The sequence below is a fragment of the Loxodonta africana genome, chromosome 9 (genome assembly GCF_030014295.1).
Source record: "Loxodonta africana isolate mLoxAfr1 chromosome 9, mLoxAfr1.hap2, whole genome shotgun sequence".
Taxonomy (NCBI): Eukaryota; Metazoa; Chordata; class Mammalia; order Proboscidea; family Elephantidae; genus Loxodonta; species Loxodonta africana.
In genome coordinates, this window is record NC_087350.1 from 82,556,273 (window position 1) to 82,579,293 (window position 23,021).

A 23,021-nucleotide genomic window follows, 5' to 3' on the forward strand; every position below is an offset into this window, starting at 1 on the left:
GGTCATTCACAAGACCCTCTCCATTTTCAGGCAGTACTTGACCGCTAAAATTTATTTCTTCTTATTGAATCAGAGTGTGTCTCCCAATGGTCTGCCCCTTGTAGCATCATGTCAGTTCAAATCCTTTTCCCAATTATTCTTATTCATAAGTGTACAGAAAGTACACCTGTCTCTCTGTATGGCCTGTCTTTAAAAGATTATTAAGCTTCGCAATTACTAACTAATCTATAAACATAATTTTGCTGTTATGCTAGCCAAAAACAGAATTATAACAATGGTTCTCACCTAAAAAAAATCTTAGAATCTACTAAGGCAACGAATCTCAAACTTTATTATGCATCAAAACCATCTGGAGGGTTTGTTAAAACACAGATTGCTTGGCGCAACCTCCAAGTGTTTTACAATAGAGTGTGGGGCATAAGAATCTATACTTATAACAAGTTCCCTGGTGATATTACTAGCATTTAATGGGTAGAGGCCAGCGACATTGCTAAACATGCTATAAGTACACCAGACAGCTCCCCACAGCAAAGAATTATTTGACCCAAATTTCAACAGTGTCAAGGCTAAGAAGCCCTGGTGTAGACCACGGAACCAAAAGAGATCTAGGATGAAGTAATGAATAAAGGATGAAGCAGTCAGGACAAGGCTTCATGGAGAAGTATTCTTTGAGATGAGCCTTGAAGAGCTCCCAGAATCTGGATAAGTAAGAAAGGTAGTGGGAAGGTGATTTCATGATAAGGAAGTGAGTAAAAGCATGGAGGAAGCTTAAATACTGTTTGTTCATGGGCCTGCAAAGAGACCAGCCTGATGGAAAGGAGGTGGAATTTTGTAGATAATTTTTTTTTTTTTTTGGCTTTAAGAAGGAAGTTTATTTTCTCACAGTAAAGTAGGCTAAAGTCCAAATTCAGTGTGTCAGCTCCAGGGGAAGCCTTTCTCTCTCTGCTGGCTTTGGAGGAAGGTCTTTTTCGTCAATCTTCCCCTAGACTAGGAGCTTCTCTGCACAGGAACCCTGGATCTAAAGGATGCACTCTGCTCCCGGTGCTTCTTTCTTGGTGGTTTGAGGTCTCCTGTCTCTCTGTTCACTTGTTTCTTTTATATCTCAAGAGATTGCCTCAAGACACCATCCAATCCTGTAGGTTGAATCCTGCCTCACTAATACAACTGCCGCCCATCCTCCCTGATTAACATCAGAGAGGCAGGATTTACAAAATATAGGAAAATCACACCATATTGGGAATCAGGGCCCAGCCCAATTGATACACACATTTTTGGGGGGACATAACTCAATCCATGACATTCGACACTTTGGCCCCCAAAAAGTCCCATTCTTGCAACATACAAAACATATTCATCCCATCATATCACAGCAAAAGTCTTAACTCCAAGTCTAAAATCCAAAAATTCCTCTTTATCTGTGAAATCTAGAATACAAGTACCTGCCTCCAAAGGTACAATGGCAGAACAGGCACAAGCTAGACATTTCCATTACAAATGGGAGAAACTGGAGGGAAGGAAGGAATAACAGGCATCAAGCAAGTCAGGAGAACACAGTACATTAGCCCTCAAAGCTTTGAAAACAATCATCTGTTCTCTGAGACAATTCACACAACGGCCCTGCACTCTAGACTCTAGGTATTGGCCACACTCTCTGGATTCTTAGTGGAGGCCCCTCTGCCCTGGGCTTCAGCTCCACCTTCCAGGCCCACTGGGGCAGCAACTTTGCACCCTTGGCTTTAGATGCACCGTTCTCCTCTCCATCTGAGTGGCAACTCTACCCTTAAAAACACTAGAGGCCATGGTGCTGCACCCTTTGAAACCCCTGAGGTCATGGCCATATCTTTTGACACTGACGCAGCTCAGCTTCTGTGTTCCTTATCTCTTCAGCTTCTGTTTCTAGGTTTCTTGGCCTCTCAGGTCCTTGGGCCTCACACCCACATCTGCCCTGCTAGGGCAAGTGTTCCAAAGCTCAGCAGCTCCACCGATAAGGGCATAGAGGCACCCACTCCACCAGGAACCTCTTGCAAACAGGCAGTCAGCTCTCTCACTCCCTGGGTTGGCTCCAGCGCTGTCTGGCCTTGGTCTCCTGGTTCTGCTGCTGCTGGTTCTGTCACTGCTGCTTCTCTGCTGCTGCAGGTTCTCTGCTGCTGCTGGCCCTTTGTGGCTGCTGCTCCTCCATCCATTCAGTTTCAAAACTGTTTCCACATTTTAGGTATCTGTTAGAGCAGCACCTCACTCTCTCAGTACCAAACTCTGTCGTAGTTATCTAGCGCTGCTGTAACAGAAATACCACAAGTGGGTAGCTTTAAAAAAGAGAAATTTATTTCCTCACAGTAAAGTAGGCTAAAGTCCAAATTCAGTGTGTCAGCTCCAGGGGAAGCCTTTCTCTCTCTGTTGGCTCTGGAGGAAGGTCTTTTTCATCAATCTTCCCCTAGATGAGAAGCTTCTCTGCGCAGGAGCCCCAGGTCTAAAGGACACGCTCTGCTCCCGGTGCTTCTTTCTTAGTGGTATGAGGTCCCCCGGAATTTTGTAGGTAATTCTTAAAGGATTTTAACATCAAGCCAAGAAACATTCTGGGCATTAGATTTCAAGAAGATCATTCGCATCACAAACTAGAGCCCAAATAAAATAAAATACCCATGATAGTAAACCAAACCCAAACCGGTTGCCATCAAGTCGATTCTGATTCATAGTGACCCTATAGCACAGCACAGAACCCCCCCACCCCCCGGCCGAGAGAGTTTCCAAGGAGCACCTGGAGGATTCGAACTGCCAACCTTTTGGTTAGCAGCCACAGCTCTTAACCACTACACCACCAGGGTTTCATGACAGTAAAAGGACTTGAAATATGGGCTAAGAAGGAGATGGAGCTGAGGCGGGTATCTCCCGTGTTTTAAAGAAGGCTGAGATCCCCAGGAATCAAGATAAAATACAAAGAGCCTTAGAGCCAGGACCAGTGTTCAGTGGGCATACCCCCTTTAGCCCTCATATTACTGCCGACATGACTGTCACATGAGAAAACCTTAGGCTAAGAAAAACAAACAAAATCAACACTTAAGAAAAGACAAATTAAATGCAATAGAGCAATATGAACATGAATTAAAGTAAGTACATTTGAAATCCTCAGTTAAAAAAAAAAGAAAAACATCCATAAGAAAATATGAAACAAGTAGAATGAAAGAGAATCAATAAGAAATTCAGGAAATTAAAAAATACGGTCATTGAAATTTTTTTTAAAAATCACTATAGAGACTAGGAATACGGCAGATTAAACACATACATTTAATTATAACCCATCCTGAAACCCATTAAATGACAATAAAAATTTCTGTTTTGTTTGTTTTTTTAAGATGGGAGAGAGTAAGCCAAAGAGGAGAAAACAGCAACAAAATTTTGGAAGCTGGAAATCCAATGGATAACTGACATTAACCGACCCAGGAAAGTTCACTTCCAAGAGAACAGTGGGGAAAACTGAGAAGCAGTTTGATTTATTTACACAACAAACTACACAGGAACTGGTGCACCAAGTACCTAAAAAACTGAGGATAAGAGAGTTAATGCTAAAATAGGAGAATTGGGTGAAAGCTGTTTAAGAAGTTGCTAGATCCCTAGATGCCTTTTCTACTCCACACCTCCAGCCAACCAACACCCTAGTTCAAATCAGCAGGTTTATTCTGTATTCAAACTAAGCAAAAAGTCTCTGGACTGAGAATATCTAGCACAATTGAAGGCCTGGGTACCAGAGGATTTAAGTGGCTATATCTGGAAACACTGGTGGCACAGTGATTGAGAGCTATGGCTGCTAACTAAAAGCTCAGCAGTTCGAATCCACCAGACGCTCCTTGGTCACCTATGAGGCAGTTCTACTCTGTTCAATAGGGTCACTATGAGTCGGAATCAACTTGACGCCAACAGGTTTGGTTTTTTTTATCCAACCTCAGTGCTGAATATGAAAAGTGGCAGCCAGGCTATTACCCTTCAGGCAAAGGATCTAAAGATTCTTTTTGGGGGGTTCTAACAAGCCCAAGAACAATGACCCTGGCATTAGGGGTTTCCAAAGGACTCAGCCAGACCATCTCAAGCTGAAATTCACAGTCGACAAGCTTCCCAATAGTTTTTTAGTCTCCCATTCTTAAGCATAAACAAACGTTTTTAAAAGGAAAGATACAATCAGATCAGCTTGTACACCCCATCTCCTTTTTTACTGGCCTTTTTCCAAGAGATCTAGACCCATCACCAAATAAGTTTTGAAACTGCGATTATACTACTAATAGCTGCTGTCTCTCAACTGACAATTACGTTGCTTTTTGCCATCTCTTGAAGTATTATTTTCATTGATAAGTTTTCTAATATAGTGGATATGTTGTTGTTGGGTGCTGTGGAGTCAATTTTGATTCTTTAAGTTACTTGATATCTTTTTAAATCAGCTAGAATTTTCTGTTGCTTACAACTAATTATCAATATATCAGAGTAGAACTGCCACATAGGGTTTTCTTGGTTGTAATCTTTACGGGAACAGATTGCCAGGTCCTCCTCCTGTGGAACCACTAAAAAACTAGGTGGGTTCAAATCATCCTTTTGATTAGTAGCCAAGCACTTAACCATCGAACCACCAGGGCTCCATGTAGTGAGACATACGTTACAGTTTTTGTTAAGCCTTTTGGCTCTCAGCATTACAAATCATTCTGTTTCAGGGAAAACTTGGTGAGAGCAAGAGCCTATCTCACAGTATAGAAAATAAAAATGCCAGATACTCATTCCAGACTCCCTTGCAGCTAAGGCATGAGCACATTACCTCAGCTCTTCTAATCAAACATACCAGCGCTGGCCTTCAAATCAAGAACTAGTGACCCCAAGAAGCAAGAATACAGATAACGCCCTCTGAAGGGTATACATATGCAGTAAGATCAAGTTCCTGGTCCAGCAGGGTACAAACTGCATCAATTAGTACTTGGCAGCTGTGACAACAATTTCCTTACCAGACCAGTTTTACAACATGACATTGGGTATTGTTTCAGGCTACATAGCTCCAATTCTGTAAGTTACTCAAAATCTTTTTAAATCAGCTAGAATTTCTGTTGTTTGCAACTAATTACTCTTACCAATATATCTAACAATTAGAAGTATCTGAAAATAACTGTTGAACAAGGCTGTAAAGTTCCAAAGAACAAGGTCTCTAACATGATATAGCATAGTAGTAATTAAATTCAAATGGCATTCACAGTTTAAATCATATCTGTCATTCATTCATTCTTTCATTCATTCTGAATACACCTTTTTAAGCTTTTGACCCTCTCCAACACCACCATCACCCACCAGCAAAAAAGCATAGCATTCTTCTGAATCTCTAGCTGAGGGAGCTTCTCATACATAAGCATTCTAAAGGGTGGAATAGCATGTATTAGGCCACACTTTCATCTCATATCAGAAGAAAACTGGCAGGGTCATCTTAAATATTCAGCTTCTGTCTCATTTCAAATCCTTTTCCAAAAAGAGTATCTTCAGATAGTTTTTCAAGTAAGGAGATAAAGGAAAATCATTGATTAGAAACCAAGATTAGTTTTTTTGAGAGTTACAAAAAGAGTAAAGGAAAGTGTTTCTTAGCAGTATTTATACAATCTTTGTTCAAAGTTCCTCTAAATCCTAGTCATAAACAAATAATTCTGACAAGAGGAGAAAAGTCTCAACAAACAAGTATCTATACAACAGCTTTAAGCAAGAAGGAACAACTGCCAAAAAATTAAATTCAATGGGCAAGATGGTTATTTGTTCTTAGGGCTATCTAGTATCAAAACACTCTTCCTCTTCTGAAAGAATCATGAGAGAGATGGGAGGCAGAACCCTATATCCCAAGGGAGATGCCAAAGGCAGCCAGAGAACAGGCTGGTGACCTAGGTGCAGCAATCACATGCTCCCATCTTGAATCTTGAGGGAGTGAAACAAAGGTGCAGAATTGGTTAGAGAAAGCTGCGGAGACGTTGAGAATGAAGTGGGAGAACATGAGTGCCCCCGGTAATTGAGTTCTAAGGACAACACTATATGTCCAGTGGTGGTTACAACACCACAAAAGGAATCTGTTAATGGATTTTGTTTCCTGACCAAGCCAGGAAAAGCTGTTTTGGGGGGATTTTATGTCAATTTTCCTTTTTAGCTCCATTTTACAAAAAAAAACAAACTTTTTTTTTTGAGGAAAAACCAAGTTCAGAGAGGTTCTGTGGCTGGGTCAGATTAAGAAACAGTTGGCAATGTCACATGGATAATAAATCATGGAGCTAGATAATTACCTCAAGTCTTCTAACTCTGAATCTGGTTCTTTCTATTTCATCAGAATGTCCAAAAAAGTAGTCTGTACCCTAAGGAAGGTGAGGGAGACAGAGAGAAAAGACAAGCACACAGAGATAAGACCTAATCATATAATTCAATGTGGGCCTAGAAAACAAAATAGAATGTTCAGATAAAATGTATCACAGAGAAAGGAGAAATAAAGACTGGGACAATAATTTAAAAGATTTCATCAAATAGAACTAGAGCTGAGACTAAACAAATGGATATAATATAGATAAGCAAAGAGAAGAGGCAGAAGGAACAGCATGAAAAAAGGCACAGGGCAATATATTTCAAAGTGACATTCCAAATGAACCACATTAGAATTATCTGTGCTGTCTATTAAAAATGGCACTCTTAAGTCCTACCCAACCTATTAAATCAAAATACCTTATGGTAAGGCCTGGGATTCTGCATTAACAAGACTTCCCAAGCACAGTTGCACTAAAGTTTTGAGACCCACTTCCATTATAAGGTAGAATAAATATGATAAATTCATGGAAGAGTGAGTAGACAAGTCTTTCTAGAGCAGACTTGTTTTTTGTTTGTGTTGAAGAGAAAGAAAAGGGAGAAATGGAATAGGTAATAGGGCCAGATCATGTAGTGCCTTGAATGCTTGCCAGAGAAGCTAGGACAGTAATCTGAAGACAAGGGACAGGAAGACAAAGATATGAAAAAAATAATTTTTTAGGATGATCAAATAAGAGTAGAGAGATAATAGAATCAGGAAGACCATTTAGAAAGACAGTGTAATTACCAGGCCACAGATGAGGGCTTGGTCTTGAGTGGTAGCAGTGAGATATGGGAATGAAGATATTCAGAAATTGGTACAAGATTAAACTCACTGAATAAGAGAAGAATAAGGAGAATAAAACCAAGGAGACTGTTTAAAACCTAGGAGATTAAGTGAATGACCAAATGAAAGAGTGAATGGAGAAGCGACCTGAAGTGCCTGCAGAGGTGAAACCAATGAGATGAATCCAGTAAGAGGCCAAGCCCATGAATCCTGCAAAAACTCCAAGAATTTGAGCACCAGTACTCAGGGCTGGTCAGGCACAGGGCTAAACAAGATAATTCTGGTGTCCTAAATTCAAAGCTTTTCTTATTTCGTTTCTTCAGAGAATAAATCTCTAAATCTCCCGCTTTGGGAGGGCAGGAAAAGGGAAGAGAAAAGATCAGGAAAAGTCCAAAAATCAAATGGATTACATCTTGTTCACAGTTCAGTTTTTCCTAGGTATAGCTTTCCCTTCCCTTTTTGTCATCACCTACTTGTCACTAAAACCCTGCCAAGATGCCTTCCCTCCTGTAGTAGTATTGCAGTGAATTCTTAACCTTTTTTTAAGTTACAAATTCCCTTGATAATGAAAGCTATATTTTCCTGCTCTCCAGAAAAATGTACATACTGACAATGATAGAACACTGTGCATATCGGGGAAATCCATACAGGTTAAGGTCATCTGCAAACGAAGCTGCTGGGGACCGTAGTTTTGGAGGGCATCTAGGTCAATTGGCATAACAAAGTTTATTAAGAAAATGTTCTGCATCCCACTTTCGTGAGTGGCGTCTGGGGTCTTAAAGCTTGCAAGCAGCCATCTAAGATGCATCAATTGGCCCCACCCCACTTGGAGCAAAGGAGAATGAAAAAAACCAAAGACACAAAGAAAACATTAGCCCAAGAGACTAAAGGACCACATAAACCAGAGACTCCACCAGCCTGAGACCAGAAGAGCTAGGTGGTGCCCAACTACCACCAATGACCACCCTGACAGGGAACACAAGAGAAAGTCCTGGAAGGAGTGGGAGAAAAGCATGGAGCAGAGCTCAAATTCACAGACTTAATGGTCTGACACAGACTGGAGGAACCCCCGAACCTATGGCCCCCAAACGCTCTGTTAATCCAGAACTGAAACCATTCCCAAAGCCCACTCTTCAAAGATTAGACAGAACTCTGAAACAAAAAATAATACACATGAGGAGTGTGCTTCTTAGTTCAATCAGATTCAAGAGACCATATGGGTAGCTCTTGTCCGGAGACAGGATGAGAAGGAAGGGACAGGAACTGGTCAAACGGACACAGGGAAGCCAGAGTGGAAAAGGAGAGTGTGCTGTCACATTGTGGAGACTGCAAGTAATGTCACAAAACTACGTATATAAATTTTTGTATGAGAAATTAACTTGAGCTGCAAACTTTCACCTAAAACATAATATAAAAAATAAAGTGGAGCTAAGCTGCTGTCCCTGATACTTTATAGCACTTCGCAGAGACCTTACTTTTAAAATTCCTGCAAATTCATGCAGATTCAGTTCACTCTGCTGGTGCCACACCTGATCCTTCTTTGGAGGTGGAAATACAGGTGACAGTACGCTACTTCCTTCATGCAATTCTAATCCACATCCAATCTATTCTTCTTGACTCCTGGTTATTACATCACTATGTTTGATTTCTCAGCCACTCTTTACTACCTTCTTTAGTTACATATTAAAGACTGATTTAAAATGAAAACTGCCTATTCATATAAATGTCCCATCTTCCCCCTTCTTTGCCTAATTCCTCCACAATAACTGGATTAAAAAATATACACACGTACCAGCCGTTAAGTGCCTCCATTAAAAAAAAAAAGGATCATCTGCTAATGAAAAAGCTTTTTCCTAAAGTTACCAATGCCATTCTTCTCATTAAAATTGTTTTATTAGTTCTTATGCTACTTGATATCTACAAAAGGCTGCTTTTATCAATTTATCTTAAGCTTGGTTATTCTACTAAAATTAAAATAGGTTGATCACATAATGTTTGCTCAACAAGGTACTGTTTAGAATTGGATGGAATCATTGCCAGTTCTGGATCTTCTCTAGCATAATAATAGGAATAATAAACATAGGCTCTTGAGAAAAATCATACATCAGAGGGATATGTTTTAAAAAAAAAAAAAAAATTTTTTTTTTTTTTGGTCATTATGAAGATTTTTAAAAAGTTGCTGTCAAGTGGATTTCGACTCATGGTGACTCCATGTATTTCAGAGTGGAAGTGCACAAGATTTTCAATGGCTGTGATCTTTCAGAAGGTCACCAGGCCTTTCTTCTAAGGCACCTTGGGTGGACTTAAACCTCCAAACTTTCAGCTAGCTGTTGAGTATGTTAACTGTTTGTACCACCCAGGGACTCAATATGGAAAAAAAAAAAAAAAAAAAGAGTTACCCTATGACCCAGCAATTCCACTCCTAGGTACACACCCAAGAGAATTGAAACCATATGTCTACACAAAAACTTGTACATGAATGGTCATAGCAGCATTATTTATAATAGTCAAAAAGTACAAACAGCTCAAACGTTCATCAACAGATGGATAAACAAAATGTGATATACCCATACAATAGAATTTTATTCATCCATAAAAAGAAAGAAGTACTGATACATGCTACAACATTGATGAACCTTGAAAACATTAAGTTAAAAAAGCCAATCACAAAAGGCCACATATGTTATGATTTCCTTTATATGAAATATCCATAATACATCATTCTATAGATAGAAAGTTGATTACCAGTTGCCTAAGGCTGGACAGGTCAGGGGAAAATGGGGAGTGATTGTTAATGGGTACAGGGTTTCTTTTGGGGATAATGAAAATTTTCTGAAATTGACTGTGTGACAGTTGCACAACTCTGTGAATATACTAAAAACTACTGAACACTTTAAATGGGTGAATTGTATGGTATATGAATTATATCTCAATAAAGTATTATTTAAAAAAAAAAAAACCAAAAAACTAATGGATCCCTGGTGGCACAGTGGTTAAGCATTCACCTGCTAACCAAAAGGCTGGTAGTTCAAATCCACCAGTCACTACTTAGAAACCCCATGGGGCAGTTCTACTCTGCCCTACAGGGTCACTATAAGTCAGAATCGGCTTGACAGCAACAGGTTTGGGTTTGGTTTTTACACTTGTATAACTGTTATGAATAGGAAGAGAGGTATGGTAAGATACACACCAGGTGGGCTATTAACATTATTTATCTCAGGAGGTAAGATGGTGTCTTAGTATCCAAAAACCAAAAAACCAAACGCAGTGCCGTCACATCAATTCCGACTCACGGCGACCCGACAGAACAGAGTAGAACTGCCCCATAGAGTTTCCAAGGAGCGCCTGGTGGATTTGAACTGCCGACCCTTTGATTGGCAGCCGTAGCACTTAACCACTATACCACCAGGGTTTCTGTCTTAGTATCTAGTGCTGCTATAATAGAAATACCACAAGTGGATGGCTTTAACAAGGAGAAGTTTATTATCTCACAGTCCAGTAGGCTAGAAATCCGAATTCAGGGCATTGGCTCCAGGTGAAGCCTTTCTCTTCTCTGTTGGCTCTAGAGGAAGGTCCTTGTCATTGGTCTTCCCTTGGTCTCAGAGCATCTCAGAGCAGGAACCTCAGGTCCAAAGGATGCACTCTGCTCCTGGGGCTGCTTTCTTGGTGGTATGGGGTTCCCAACTCTCCACTTGCTTCCCTTTCCTTTTATCTCTATCTCTTGAGAGATAAAAGGTGGTGCAGGCCACACCCCAGAGAAACTCCCTTTACACTGGACCAAGGAGGTGACCTAAGAAGGAGTGGTGGTATAATCCCACCCTAATCCTTTCAACATAAAATTACAATCACAAAACGGAAGACAACCACACAATACTGGGAATCGTGGCCTAACCAAGTTGATACACACATTTTGGGGGGGACATAATTCAGTCCATGACAGATGGAGACAGAGGTGAAGTTACTGGGGTTAGTTTTTAAATCCTTATATATCTTTATATTGTTTACTTATTAAAGCAAAAGGATAAGAATTTTTAAGTTTTAAAAACATTAAACAGAAAATTTAAAGACACTATATGGCTCAACTACAATCACCTATTTTCTCAAGGTTGTTGAAAAATACCAGATTGATCAAGAAACTTGTTATCTGTCTAATTATGAAGCAAATGTAAAAGTAGTTTTTTTCAGAGACAAAACTGAGAGGGGCTCCAGTTATTGCACACACTCTCTCTTCCTAATCATCTCATTCCACACTACTATGTGTAAAAGGAAACACAGATATGTAGAAAAGAAATAGTTGTGACTGAGAAGTTAGGCTTTTATAGGACTCCATCCAATATGAAAACTGTGGAAGTTAGAGCTACAGAGAACAAGCACAAGCAGAGTATTTAGCCCCAGGTTCCTTACAAGTAAAGGGAGAAATAAGGGAAGATACAAGGATTGCATTAAGACCTAAAAAAAAAAAACTATAATTTCTGCTTTTGAGTTTCTCTGACCTTGCTGTAGAACCAAATCTACCACTGGCAGCCTTGAGATTATGGGAAATAATCCTATTCACATTGATTGTATCCAGTGACCTGGTTCCCCAGGCACAGGGAACCTGCCTTGCTCTAGCCTGTCATACTCATGAAACAACTTTCAAGCCTTGTGGCACTAGTTCCCTGTTTGCAATCCTCCTGCTTCAGAATCTAGCTTTAAAGAAGTGTATCACCTCTCATATACAACAATCATTATTTCCTTTTTATTTAAAAGTCAACATTTTAAAGATAAAAATCATAAATAATCCCACAGCCTTGTTTTCAATTTTTCATAGTATATTTTTTTTAAATAGTTTTTTTTTTTATATACTTTGCATACCCTCTTGTATTACACTTTCACATTTATCAAATATTTGGATGTAAAGGTGCGCTAAACCTCGTATCTGCCAACCAACTGAAGACAGGAGTTGACTCAGCTGTTCTGACAGGCTAGAAGATGTCCTTTTCCTTCTCCCTCCTTTATGAACAACTCTATCAAAGCAGAACATTCAATCTAAGAAAACCATACAGTGAAAAATCGTACTCCCCTCAAGAGTATAGCAAATTTTTTCCATGTTTCTTCAGTCTTTATGACTACCATTTTTAATGGTTTCATAAAACTCCATCATGTTTTAGGTACCACATTGCTGTCGTTGTTAGGTGCCGTATAGTCAGCTCTTAAGTACCATAATATACATTAAATCATTCTTCCTTACGTCACATATTTAGATGTTTGAGGCTCTTCTTGTTTAAGTATGTCTTAACCATTTTTGGAAACGCTGGTGGCACAGTGGTTAAGAGCTACAACTGCTAACTAAAAGATGGGCAGTTCGAATCCACCAGGTGCTCCCTGGGAACTGTACGGGGCAGCTCTACTCTGTCCTACAGGTTCGCTGTGAGTCAAAATCAACTTCACAGCAACAGATTTTTTTTAACCATTTTTATGAGTGAAAAAACAAGTTTTGGTCCTTAAAAAAAAGATGACTTACCTTTGTTAAAAACTAAGAAGTTTCTTTATAGAAGACACTTTGTAGGATATCTTGGGTCCACAGATTATTTGAGAACGTCAGTCTGACGCCCACTTTCCCCTAACCAAACTCTTACTGAGGACACTGAAAAATAAGAAGAAACTTGCGCCGGCAATTGAAATTAGGGAAGTGTAAAAATGTCAAAAGTTTTTTCTTAATTCCTGACAGATACAGTGCAGATGGGTCTAGCTTAAAACAGAATGACCAAAACAATACAAAAAACCCATTGCCATCGAGTCAATTTGATTCCAACTCATAGCAACCCCACAGGACAAAGCAGAACTGCCCCATAGGGTTTTCAAGGAACAGTTGGTAGTTTCAAACTGCCAATCTTTTGGTTAGCAGCCGAGCTCTTAACCACTGTGCCACCAGAGCTCTACGAAAAGCTCCAAGAATGCCCAAGCCTGACTTAAAAATTACCTCTCAGATCTTCAGCTGAAATGATCTTAAAACAATGTAAGGGAACACAGCACTCAAAGGCAAAGAAACACTTTCAAAACTATGTATCATAAAGAATAAATAACTTTTAGGCAGTAGTTGTTTCACAGCTTCAAAATTAAAAAAAAAAATAGGGCCACAGAAACAAAAGATAAAAGGTAAAGCAAAAGGCTGAAATAATAAGGACACCTGCTGAGAGGCAGGTGAAAGTAAAAAGGGTGCATTGATAATAATAAGCTAAAGATGAGAAAAATTATAAAAATACATTAGGAGCATTAAGAGATGAGCTAACTTTGAAGAAAACTGAACTGATGATTTAGAGGAAAAACTTAAACTCTCCAAGAATGCAAAAGAAAAAGTTAACGAGATTAACAAAAGAGGGAGAGGGATAAATATAGAGTAGTAGAGGTCTAACATATGGATAATCAGAGTTCCTAAAGATGACACAGAAAGAAATGGAACAGATGCAACATTCAAGTACAGAATAAAGTTTCTTCAAATGAAGAAAGACCTGAATTTGCAACCTGAAAGAGCTCACAGGGTATCAGATAAGATTAATGAAAAAGGGATGAATACTTAAAAATATTGTAGTGAAGCACTACCTATCTACATTCCTCTAATGACAAAAGATAGCATGCCAGGAACTCTATATCACCAGTCAGTTACCATCCACATATGAAAAAGGATAGGATCCATACCAGATTTATTATTTTCAGATTTCTTCAAAATTCATTGAGAGTAATCTTGGCAAAAGGGTCCCCCCCGCAAGACACACAAAAAATTCCTTTCTTGGAACCTGTAACACTCCCCACATAAATACCTTTTTATAGCAAGACCTTCTTTGCAATCAAACTAAAAATTCCCTCCCATAGTTAAAAATCTATGGACCTTAGTATAAAATTGGTTGATGCAACCTAATTATAATAAAGCAATTTTGAGTTTAGATGCCAATGTTATATCTAAGTTATAAACATGTGATTGGCTTTTTACTTTTATATTTTTTAAGGATCAGTGGATTATCTGTGCCTAGTCCCAGAATACCTGGACATATTCAAGAGTCAGGGCCCATAAGCAAAAGGACCAATGGCCATTTGTCTGTGCAGCTTGAAACAATGGTACTGATGGTTGAAGGACCCAGGTCCAAAGGTTGTCAAAAGAGCCCTATACCTATTCCTCTCTGATGTCAGTATATAACAAAAAACTAAAACGCCCAGCTATCTTATTTGGCTAGGAATCTTCCCCACTAGATCTTAGAAGGCAGCATTAAAGTGCTTATGTTTTATCCATACTGTGTAAGTCTGTGTTTTCCAAACAAAGGTCCACTCATTTAGAGGAACTCAAACATCAGCCTTTATTCAGATTAACTCAAATGTATATTATGTGCCAAGCATACTAATCACTATTGAAATACATACTACAAAGATGGGTCTCTAAAAGTCTGTAGGAAAGCAGATACAGAAATAGAACAACATAGTAAATGTTATAGTGGAGATAAATAGAAGACAATCCTTTGAGTGGCTATAGGATTACAGTGTTGATACTAAGAACAATAACTAACACTTTTGAAAACATACTACTTAACACTTAATCCCTTAAATACTCACCTAATCCCTACAGAAACTTCATGAGATAAAAAGTAGTTATTGTTTCTGTGGTACAGATGAGCAAACTGGGTTTTAGAGAGGTTCAAACAATTTGGTCCAGGTTACACAGCAGGCAAGTAATGGAGCTGGGACCCAAACTCAAGTAGTCTAACTTCAAGGCCTAGCTATACTCATAACTACCATGTTAGATTGCCATTCCCTTGGTCTGGACAGCATGGATTTCTTCTCAGTAGTTATCCTTGTTAGCTTCTTCAATGTTGAGTGCAGGAGGGATAAAGAATTTAACAGTGTCTCCACTTCTTCCCCCAAACCTAGAGAAGGGTTGGTAGGTGGCTCCATTATGTGCCCTGCATACACACTGGAGGACCTTCCTGAAGAACTGCAGTGAGAGGGTTGGTTCTTAAAAAATATTTGCTCCTCTTTTTTGAAGCTTTCTGCAGGCTGCTAATGTTTTTCCAGGTACATACTCTTTTTGTGTTGGGAGAGAGTGTTTTGTATGAGGGGCGCGATACTTAAGGTTGTGTGTCAGCTTGGCTGGGTCATGATTCTCAGTGGCTTGGCAGTTACAACGTAGTTTGGCGGTCATATGATATGACCACTCCCATGATGAGATTTGATATAATGTGATCACCTCCATGATGGGATCTGCTGTGAGTAGTCAATCAGTTGAAAGGGAGTTTCCTTGGGGGTGTAGCCTGCATAGAATATAAATGGACTTTCTGGCAAGTCTAGTGGGCTTTTGCTGGCTCTGCATCCTGCAGCTGACTCCTATTTGTCTGACCTCCAGGTCTTGGGACTTGATCTAGCAGATTACCTGCCACCTTGCCTGCTGATATTGGGATTCTTTGATCCTCAAAGCCTGAGCAAGAGGCCTGCTGTCTGACCTACCTATCTTGGGTTTGCCAGCCCCTGCTACTATGTGAATCAGAAGAAGCCTCCATCCTGACCCACAGACTTGGGTCATTCCAGCCTCTACAGCTGAGTGAGCCATTTCCTTGATATAAATCTCTCTCTCTCTCATACATATGTGTGTGTGTATATATGTATATATATAGCTTCACTGGTTTTGCTTCTCTAGAGAACCCAGCCTAAGACGAGGGGGGATAGAAATACTTTATAAAAGAATTCCTTTTATAAAAGAATCCAACTCAGTGTCAGAATGTCAGCTCTCCTAACTCAGGAAACAGAATAGATTTGCATAGTGAGATATATCAGGAAGCCATTGGAAGACCTGGGTTGGCAGGTGATGTGATTTATGCAGCTCTGACTGGAGAATACATCTCAGAGAGGCACAAACAAAAGAAGGAAGGTATGTTAGAACACTAGTGCAGTAGTCCATACAAGAGATGATGGTGGCCTACACTAATGAAGTAGAGGTAGAGATGATGAAAACATCTACGAAAATAAAATATGTGAAGGATTAGAAATTAATTTCTGGAGCTAAGGTACAAGAGGTGAGGATTAGGAGTCTGATACAAAAATGTTTTCAATTTTAGATTAATTCCTTAATATTTACTAAATGCCTACTGCCAGGAACTGTGCTACATAACACAGAAATACAGATAAAGAGGATAACTCTCCCTGCCATCAAGGGCCTCATAATCACAAAAAGGATCCTGGATCTGTTCTAAGGTTTAAAAGTGAAGATAAAAAGTGGCTGCTGGGATTTCTTCAGTCCTCTACTATGCTCACTGGAGAAGGAAAGCAGATGAAGGATCAAGAGAGAAGCCCTGCCTTAAATAGTATATATTCACCTGGATAATCCCCTGTGAGCTTCTCAAAATGAAAGGTTTCTAAAGGGAGAGCACAGAAATGTTCAAAGTAAAGGAATGCTAAAAAAGGGAGAGTTAAGGTACGGAGAATTGAGGGGGATATCTCATAAAGGGGAAATAACTGACATAAACTCAAAACTCAAAATCAAGCCTGGAGAAGCTCTTTTTATGTCGTTAGGTGCCGTCTAGTTGGTTCCTACTCATAGCGACCCAATGCACAACAGAATGAAACACTGTCCGGTCCTGCACCATCCTCACAATTGTTGCTGTGCTTGAGCCCATCATTCAGCAACTGTGTCAATCCATCTCATTAAGGATCTTTCTCTTTTTCAATGACCCTCTACTTTATCAAGCATAAATTCCCTCTCCAGGGACTGGTCTGTCCTGATATCATGTCTAAAGTATGTGAGACAAAACTTCACCATTCTTGCTTCTAAGGAACATTCTGGCTGTACTTCTTCCAATGTTCATTCTTCTGGCAGTCCATGGTATATTCAGTATTCTTCACCAATACCATAACTGAAATCCATCAATACTTCCTCGGTCTTCCTTATTCATTGTCCAGATTTTGCATACATATGAGATGATTGAAAATGCCATGCTTAGGTCAGGCCCACCTTAGTCTCCAAAATGACATCTTTGCCTTTTAACACTTTAAAGAGTTCCTTTGCAGCACATTTGCCCAATGCAATACATCCTTTGATTTCTTGACTACTGCTTCCACAGGTGTTGATACTAGATCCAAGCAAAATGAAATCCTTGACAACTTCAATCTTTCCTCCATTTACCATGATGTTGCTTATGGGTCCAGTTGTGAGGACTTTTGTTCTTTATGTTGAGGTGTAATCCACACTGAAGGCTGTAGTCTTTGATCTTCATCAGTAAGTACCTCCAAGTCCTCTTCACTTTCAGCAAGCGAGGTTGTATTATCTGCATATCACAGCTTATTAATGACTCTTCTTCCAATCCTGGTTGCAGTATCCCCTTGTTCTGTTCAAAAGCCTGCCTCTTGGTCTATGTACAGGTTCTGCATGAGCACAGTCAAATGTTCTGAATTAACATTCTTTGCAATGTTATCCATAATTGTTATGACCCACACAGTCAAATGCCTTTGCATAATCAATAAAACACATATAAATATCTTTCTGGTGTTCTCTGCTTTTAGCCAGTATCCATCTGACATCAGCAATAATATCCCTCATTCTGTGTCCTCTTCTGAATCTAGCTTGAATTTCTGGCAGTTCCCTGTCGATGTACTGCTGCAACTGCTTTTGAGTTTTCTTTAGTAAAACTTGTGTGTGGTATATTGTTCGATAATTTCTGCATTCTGTTGAATAGCCTTTCTTTGGAATGGGCACAAACATGGATCTCTTCCAGTCGGTTGGTGAGGTAGCTGTCTCCACTCTTCTTGGCATAGACAAGCGAGCGTTTCCAGCTTTGCATCTGTTTTTTGAAACATCTCAATTGTATTCTGTCGATTCCTGGAGCCTTGTTTTTTGCCAATGCCTTCAGTGCAGCTTGGACTTCTTGCATCAATACCACTGGTTCTTGATCATATGCTACCTCTTAAAATGGTTAAAAGTCGAACAATTCTTTTTGTTGTGTTTTACGCAAAAGTGTACAGCTCAAGTTAATTTCTATCACAAAAATTTATACACATATTATTATGTGACCCTAGTTACTATCCCTATAATGTGACAGCACACTCCCCCTTTCCACCCTGAATCTCCCATGTCCATTTACCCACCTCCTACCCCTTTCTGCCTTCTCATCCCACCTCCGGACAGTAGCCACCATTTAGTCTAGTGCATGTACTCGAACTAATTAGTGCGTTCTTCACGAGTATTATTTTATGTTTTATAGTTCAGTCTAATTTTGTCTGAAGAGTTGACTCCGGGAATGGTTTTAATTCTGGGTGAACAGAGTCCAGGAGCTATGTCTTCTGGGCTTCCTCCAGTCTCAGTCAGGCCATTAAGTCTGGTCTTTTTACTAGAATTTGAGTTCTACACCCCACTTTTCTTCTGCTCTGTCAGGGACTCTCTGTTGTGTTCCCTATCAGGGCAGCCATTGGTGGTAGCCGGGCACCAATTAGTTCTTCTGGTCTCAAGCTAATGATGTCTCCGGTTTATATGGCCGTTTTGTCTCTTGGGCTAGTATTTTCCTTATGTCTTTGGTGTTCTTCATTTTCCTTTGCTCCAGGTGGATTAGGACCAATTGATGCATCTTAGATGGCTGCTCATAAGCTTTTAAGACCCCAGATGCTACTCACCAAAGTGGGATGCAGAACATTTTTTTAATAAGCTTTGATATGCCAATTGACCTAGATGCTCCCTGAAACCATGGTCCCCAGGCCCCCACCCCTGCTATACTGTCCCTTGAAGTGTTTGGTTGTGTTCAGGAAACTTCTTAGCTTTGGTTTAGTCCAGTGGTGCTGACTTCCCCTATATTGTGTGTTGTCCTTCCCTTCACCTAAGATAATTCTTGTCTACTATCTAGTTAGTGAATTCCCCTCTCTCTCCCTCCCCACCCTTGTCATAACCATCAAAGAACGTTTCTTCTGTGTTTAAACCTCTTTTTGTGTTCTTATAATAGTGATATCATACAATATTTGTCCTTCTGCGATTGATTTCATTCAGCATGATGCCTTCCAGACTCATTCATGCTGTGAAATGTTTCGCGGATTCATCATTGTTCTTTATCATTTCATAGTATACCATAATTTGATTATCCATTTGTCTGTGGATGGACACCTAGGTTGTTTCCATCTTTTTACTACGGTGAACAGTGCTGCAATGAACATAGGTGTGAATATATCTGTTCATAAAAGGCTCTTATTTCTCTAGGATATATTCTAAAGAGCGGGATTGCTGGATCGTATGGTGCTTCTATTTCTAGCTTTTTAAGAAAGCACCAAATCAATTTCCAAAGTGGTTGTACCATTTTACATTCCCACTAGCAGTGTATAAGTGTTCCAGTCTCTCTACAACCTCTCCAACATTTATTATTTTGTGTCTTTTTCGATTAATGCCAGCCTCGTTGTGGTGAGATGGTATCTCATTGTAGTTTTCATTTGCATTTCTCTAATGGCTAGTGATCGTGAGCATTTCCTCATGTATCTGTCAGCCGCCTGAATGTCTTCTTTGGTGAAGTGTCTGTTTATATCCTTCGTCCATTTTTCACTTGGGTTATTTGTCCATTTGTTGTTGAAGTTTTGCAATATCTTGTAGATTGCAGAGATTAGACCCTGATCAGATTACTTCTTCGGTCTCTCCTTTTGTTACAGATTTATTTAGTGGTCCTATCCCGGTTTGTGTTACTTTAGGTAGGCAGTGTGTTTCTAGAAATTTGTCCATTTCCTCTAGGTTTTCCAATTCATTGGAGTACAATCTATCATAGTATTCTGTTATGATTCTTTTAATTTCAGTTAGGTCTGTTGTGATATTGCCCATGTCATTTCTTATTTGCTTCCTCTCAAGTCTTTCTTTTGTCACTTTGGCCAACAGTTCATCGATTTTGCTGATCTTTTTCAAAAAAACCAGTTTTTGGTCTTATTAACTCTTTCAATTGTTTTTCTGTTCTCTATTTCATTGAATTCTACTCTAATTTTCATTATTTCCTTTCTTCTGGTGCCCAAGGACTTCTTCTGCTGTTCTCGTTCTACTTGTTTGAGTTGTAGAGTTAATGTTTTGATTTTGGCCCTTCCTTCTTTTTGGATGTGTGCATTCATTGCTATAAATTGACCTCTGAGCACTGCTTTTGCTGTGTCCCAAAGGTTCTGGTAGGATGTGTTTTCATTCTCATTTGGTTCTGTGAATTTCTTTATTCTGTCCTTAATTTTTTCTATAGCCCAGTAGTTTTTGAGCAAGGTGTTGTTCAGTTTCCACATGTTTGATATTTTTCCTTAATTTTTCTCTTATTTTTACTTTCATGGCTTTATGGTCAGGAAGGATGCTTTGTAATATTTCGGTGTTTTGGATTCTGTTAAGACTTGCTTTGTGGCCTAATATGTGGTCTATTCTGGAGAATGTTCCATGTGCGCTAGAAAAGAAAGTATACTTGGCTGCTGTTGGGTCGAGTGTTCTGTGTAAGTCTATGAGATCAAGTTGGTTGACTGTGGCATTTAGACCTATAAAAAAAAAAATTTTTTTTTTTTTTTTTTTAGTCTCTATTGAGCTTCTTTCTGGATGTTCTGTCCTTCACTGAAAGTGGTGCATTGAAGTCTCCTACTATTATTGTGGTGCTATTTCTCTTTTCAATGCTGTTAAGAGTTTTTTTTATATATTTGGGAGCCCTGTCATTGGGTATGTAAATATTTTTTATGGTTATGTCCTTCTGGTGTACTGACCCTTTAATCATTATATAGTGTCCTTCCTTATCCTTTGTGGTGGATTTTGCTTTAACAACTATTTTGTCAGAGATTAATATTGCCACTCCTGCTCTTTTTTGATTGTTGTTTGCTTATTTTTTTCCCATCCTTTGACTTTAGTTTGTTTGTGTCTTTAAGTCTAAGGTGTGTCTGTTGTAGGCAGCATATAGAGGGATCATGTTTTTTTTATCCATTCTGCCACTCTATTGGTGTATTTAGTCTATTTACATTCTGTGTAATTATTGACAGGTATGAGTTTAGTGCTGTCATTTTCATGTATTTTTTTGTGTGTTATTGACAGTTTCTTCATTCCACCTAATTTTCTGTGCTGAGCCATTTTTCTTTACGTGTTTTCTTTTCATCTTTTTCATTGTTGTTGATTTTGTATTTGCCACATCTTTATATTTTTCTTCTTTTTTATTTTGATGTGTAGGACTGTTAGTTTCCTTTGTGGTTACCTTAATATATACTTCTATTTTTCTAAGTTTAAATCAATCATTTATTTCTTTATACCACCTTGGCTTCCTCTCCATATGAAAGATCAATACTACATTATTTAGTCTCTCTTTTTTTAGTGTTGCCATCTTTTACATATTGATGTCTGTTTCCCTATATTCAGTGTTTTAACTTTGATTTATTTTTGTGACTTCCCTATTTGGGTTGATATCTGGTTTTTCTATCCTGTGTCTTGGATTGCTATCTGATGTTACTAATTTTCTAACCAGAGGATTCCCTTTAGTGTTTCTTGTAATTTTGGTTTGATTTTTACAAATTTCCCAAACTTCTGTGTACTGGGAAAGGCCCTAATTTTGCCATCATATTTGAGAGACAGTTTTGCTGGATATGTAATTCTTGGCTGGCAATTTTTTTCCTTCAAGGTTCTATATATGTCATCCTATTGCCTTCTTGCCTGGATAGTTTCTGCTGACTAGTCAGAGCTTAGTCTTACTGACTCACCTTTGTAGATGACTTTTCATTTATCCCTAGCTGCTCTTAAAATTCTCTCTTTATCTTTGGTTTTAGCAAGTTTGATTATAATATGGTTTGGTGACTTTCTTTTGGGATCTACCCTGTGTGGGGTTCGATGAGCATCTTGGATATATATCTTCTCATCTTTCACAATATGAGTGAAGTTTTTGGCCAACAAATGTTCAACAATTCTCTCTGTATTTTCTGTTATTTCTCCTCACCCCCGCCCCAGCTCTGGTACTCCAATCACTCATAGGTTACTCCTCTTGATAGAATCCCACGTAATCCTTAGGGTTTCTTCATTTTTTTTAATTCTTTTATCTGATTTTTCCTCAAGTAAGTTGGAGCCAAGTGCATTATCTTCAGTCTCACTAATTCTGACTTCCAATTCCTCAATTCTGCTCCTATGACTTTCTATTGAGTCATCTAATTCCAAAATTTTATCATTAATCTTTTGGATTTCTGTTTGCTGTCTCTCTATGGAGTCTTGCAGCCTCTCTATGGAGTCTTGCAGCCTGTTAAATCTGTCATTATGCTCTTGTATAACCTTCTTAAGTTCCTCTGTTTCTTTGTCTGTGTGTTCCTTGGCTTGGTCTGCATTTTGCCTGATCTCATTCCTGATCTCTTAAAGAGCTCTATATATTAATCTTTTGAATTTTACCTTCAGTAATTCCAAGATCTTATCTTCTGTTTTATCTTCCTCTGGAAGGTTTCTTGGTTCTTTGTTTTGGTTGTTTATATGATTTGACAGTTGTCTCTGAGCCATCAATAAGTTATTATATTTATTTTGTTTACTGTGTTCTAGCTTCTTGCTTTGTTTGGATGTGCCCAAATAGGCTGATTATGTGAGCTGTTTTTATTATTGGCATCTTTGATGCTCTCACTTCCTGTCACCAGATGGTTAGAGCTATCACTACGTATGTGAGCCCAGAAGTCTTTACTTTTCTTGTGTGGATTCAGCTCAGGTGTCCAGGTCATCAGTGCCAAGCGTGTGGTGCAGACTTTCACCTACAGTTCTAGACAGGGCTACACAGTGGTGATTGGAGTAGGCACAAGTATCTGGCTGCAGTAGGGGGTTATGTGCTGAGCAAGATAGGGGGCTGACCCCTGCCCCTGAGTGCCTGGGTTCCCCATTCCCTGGAGTGAGTAGGTGGGTGGGTTTTGCAGTCAGACTTTGAGCACCCAATGTTATTTGCTGTAAGGACTGGGA

General features: G+C 39.2%; 1 protein-coding gene across 7 annotated transcripts in view; it reads right to left on the minus strand.

Moving 5' to 3' along the window:
- Nucleotides 1-23,021, minus strand: part of UNC13B (unc-13 homolog B) — a 196,617-nt gene that overhangs the window by 155,613 nt on the left and 17,983 nt on the right. The window lies entirely within an intron of this gene.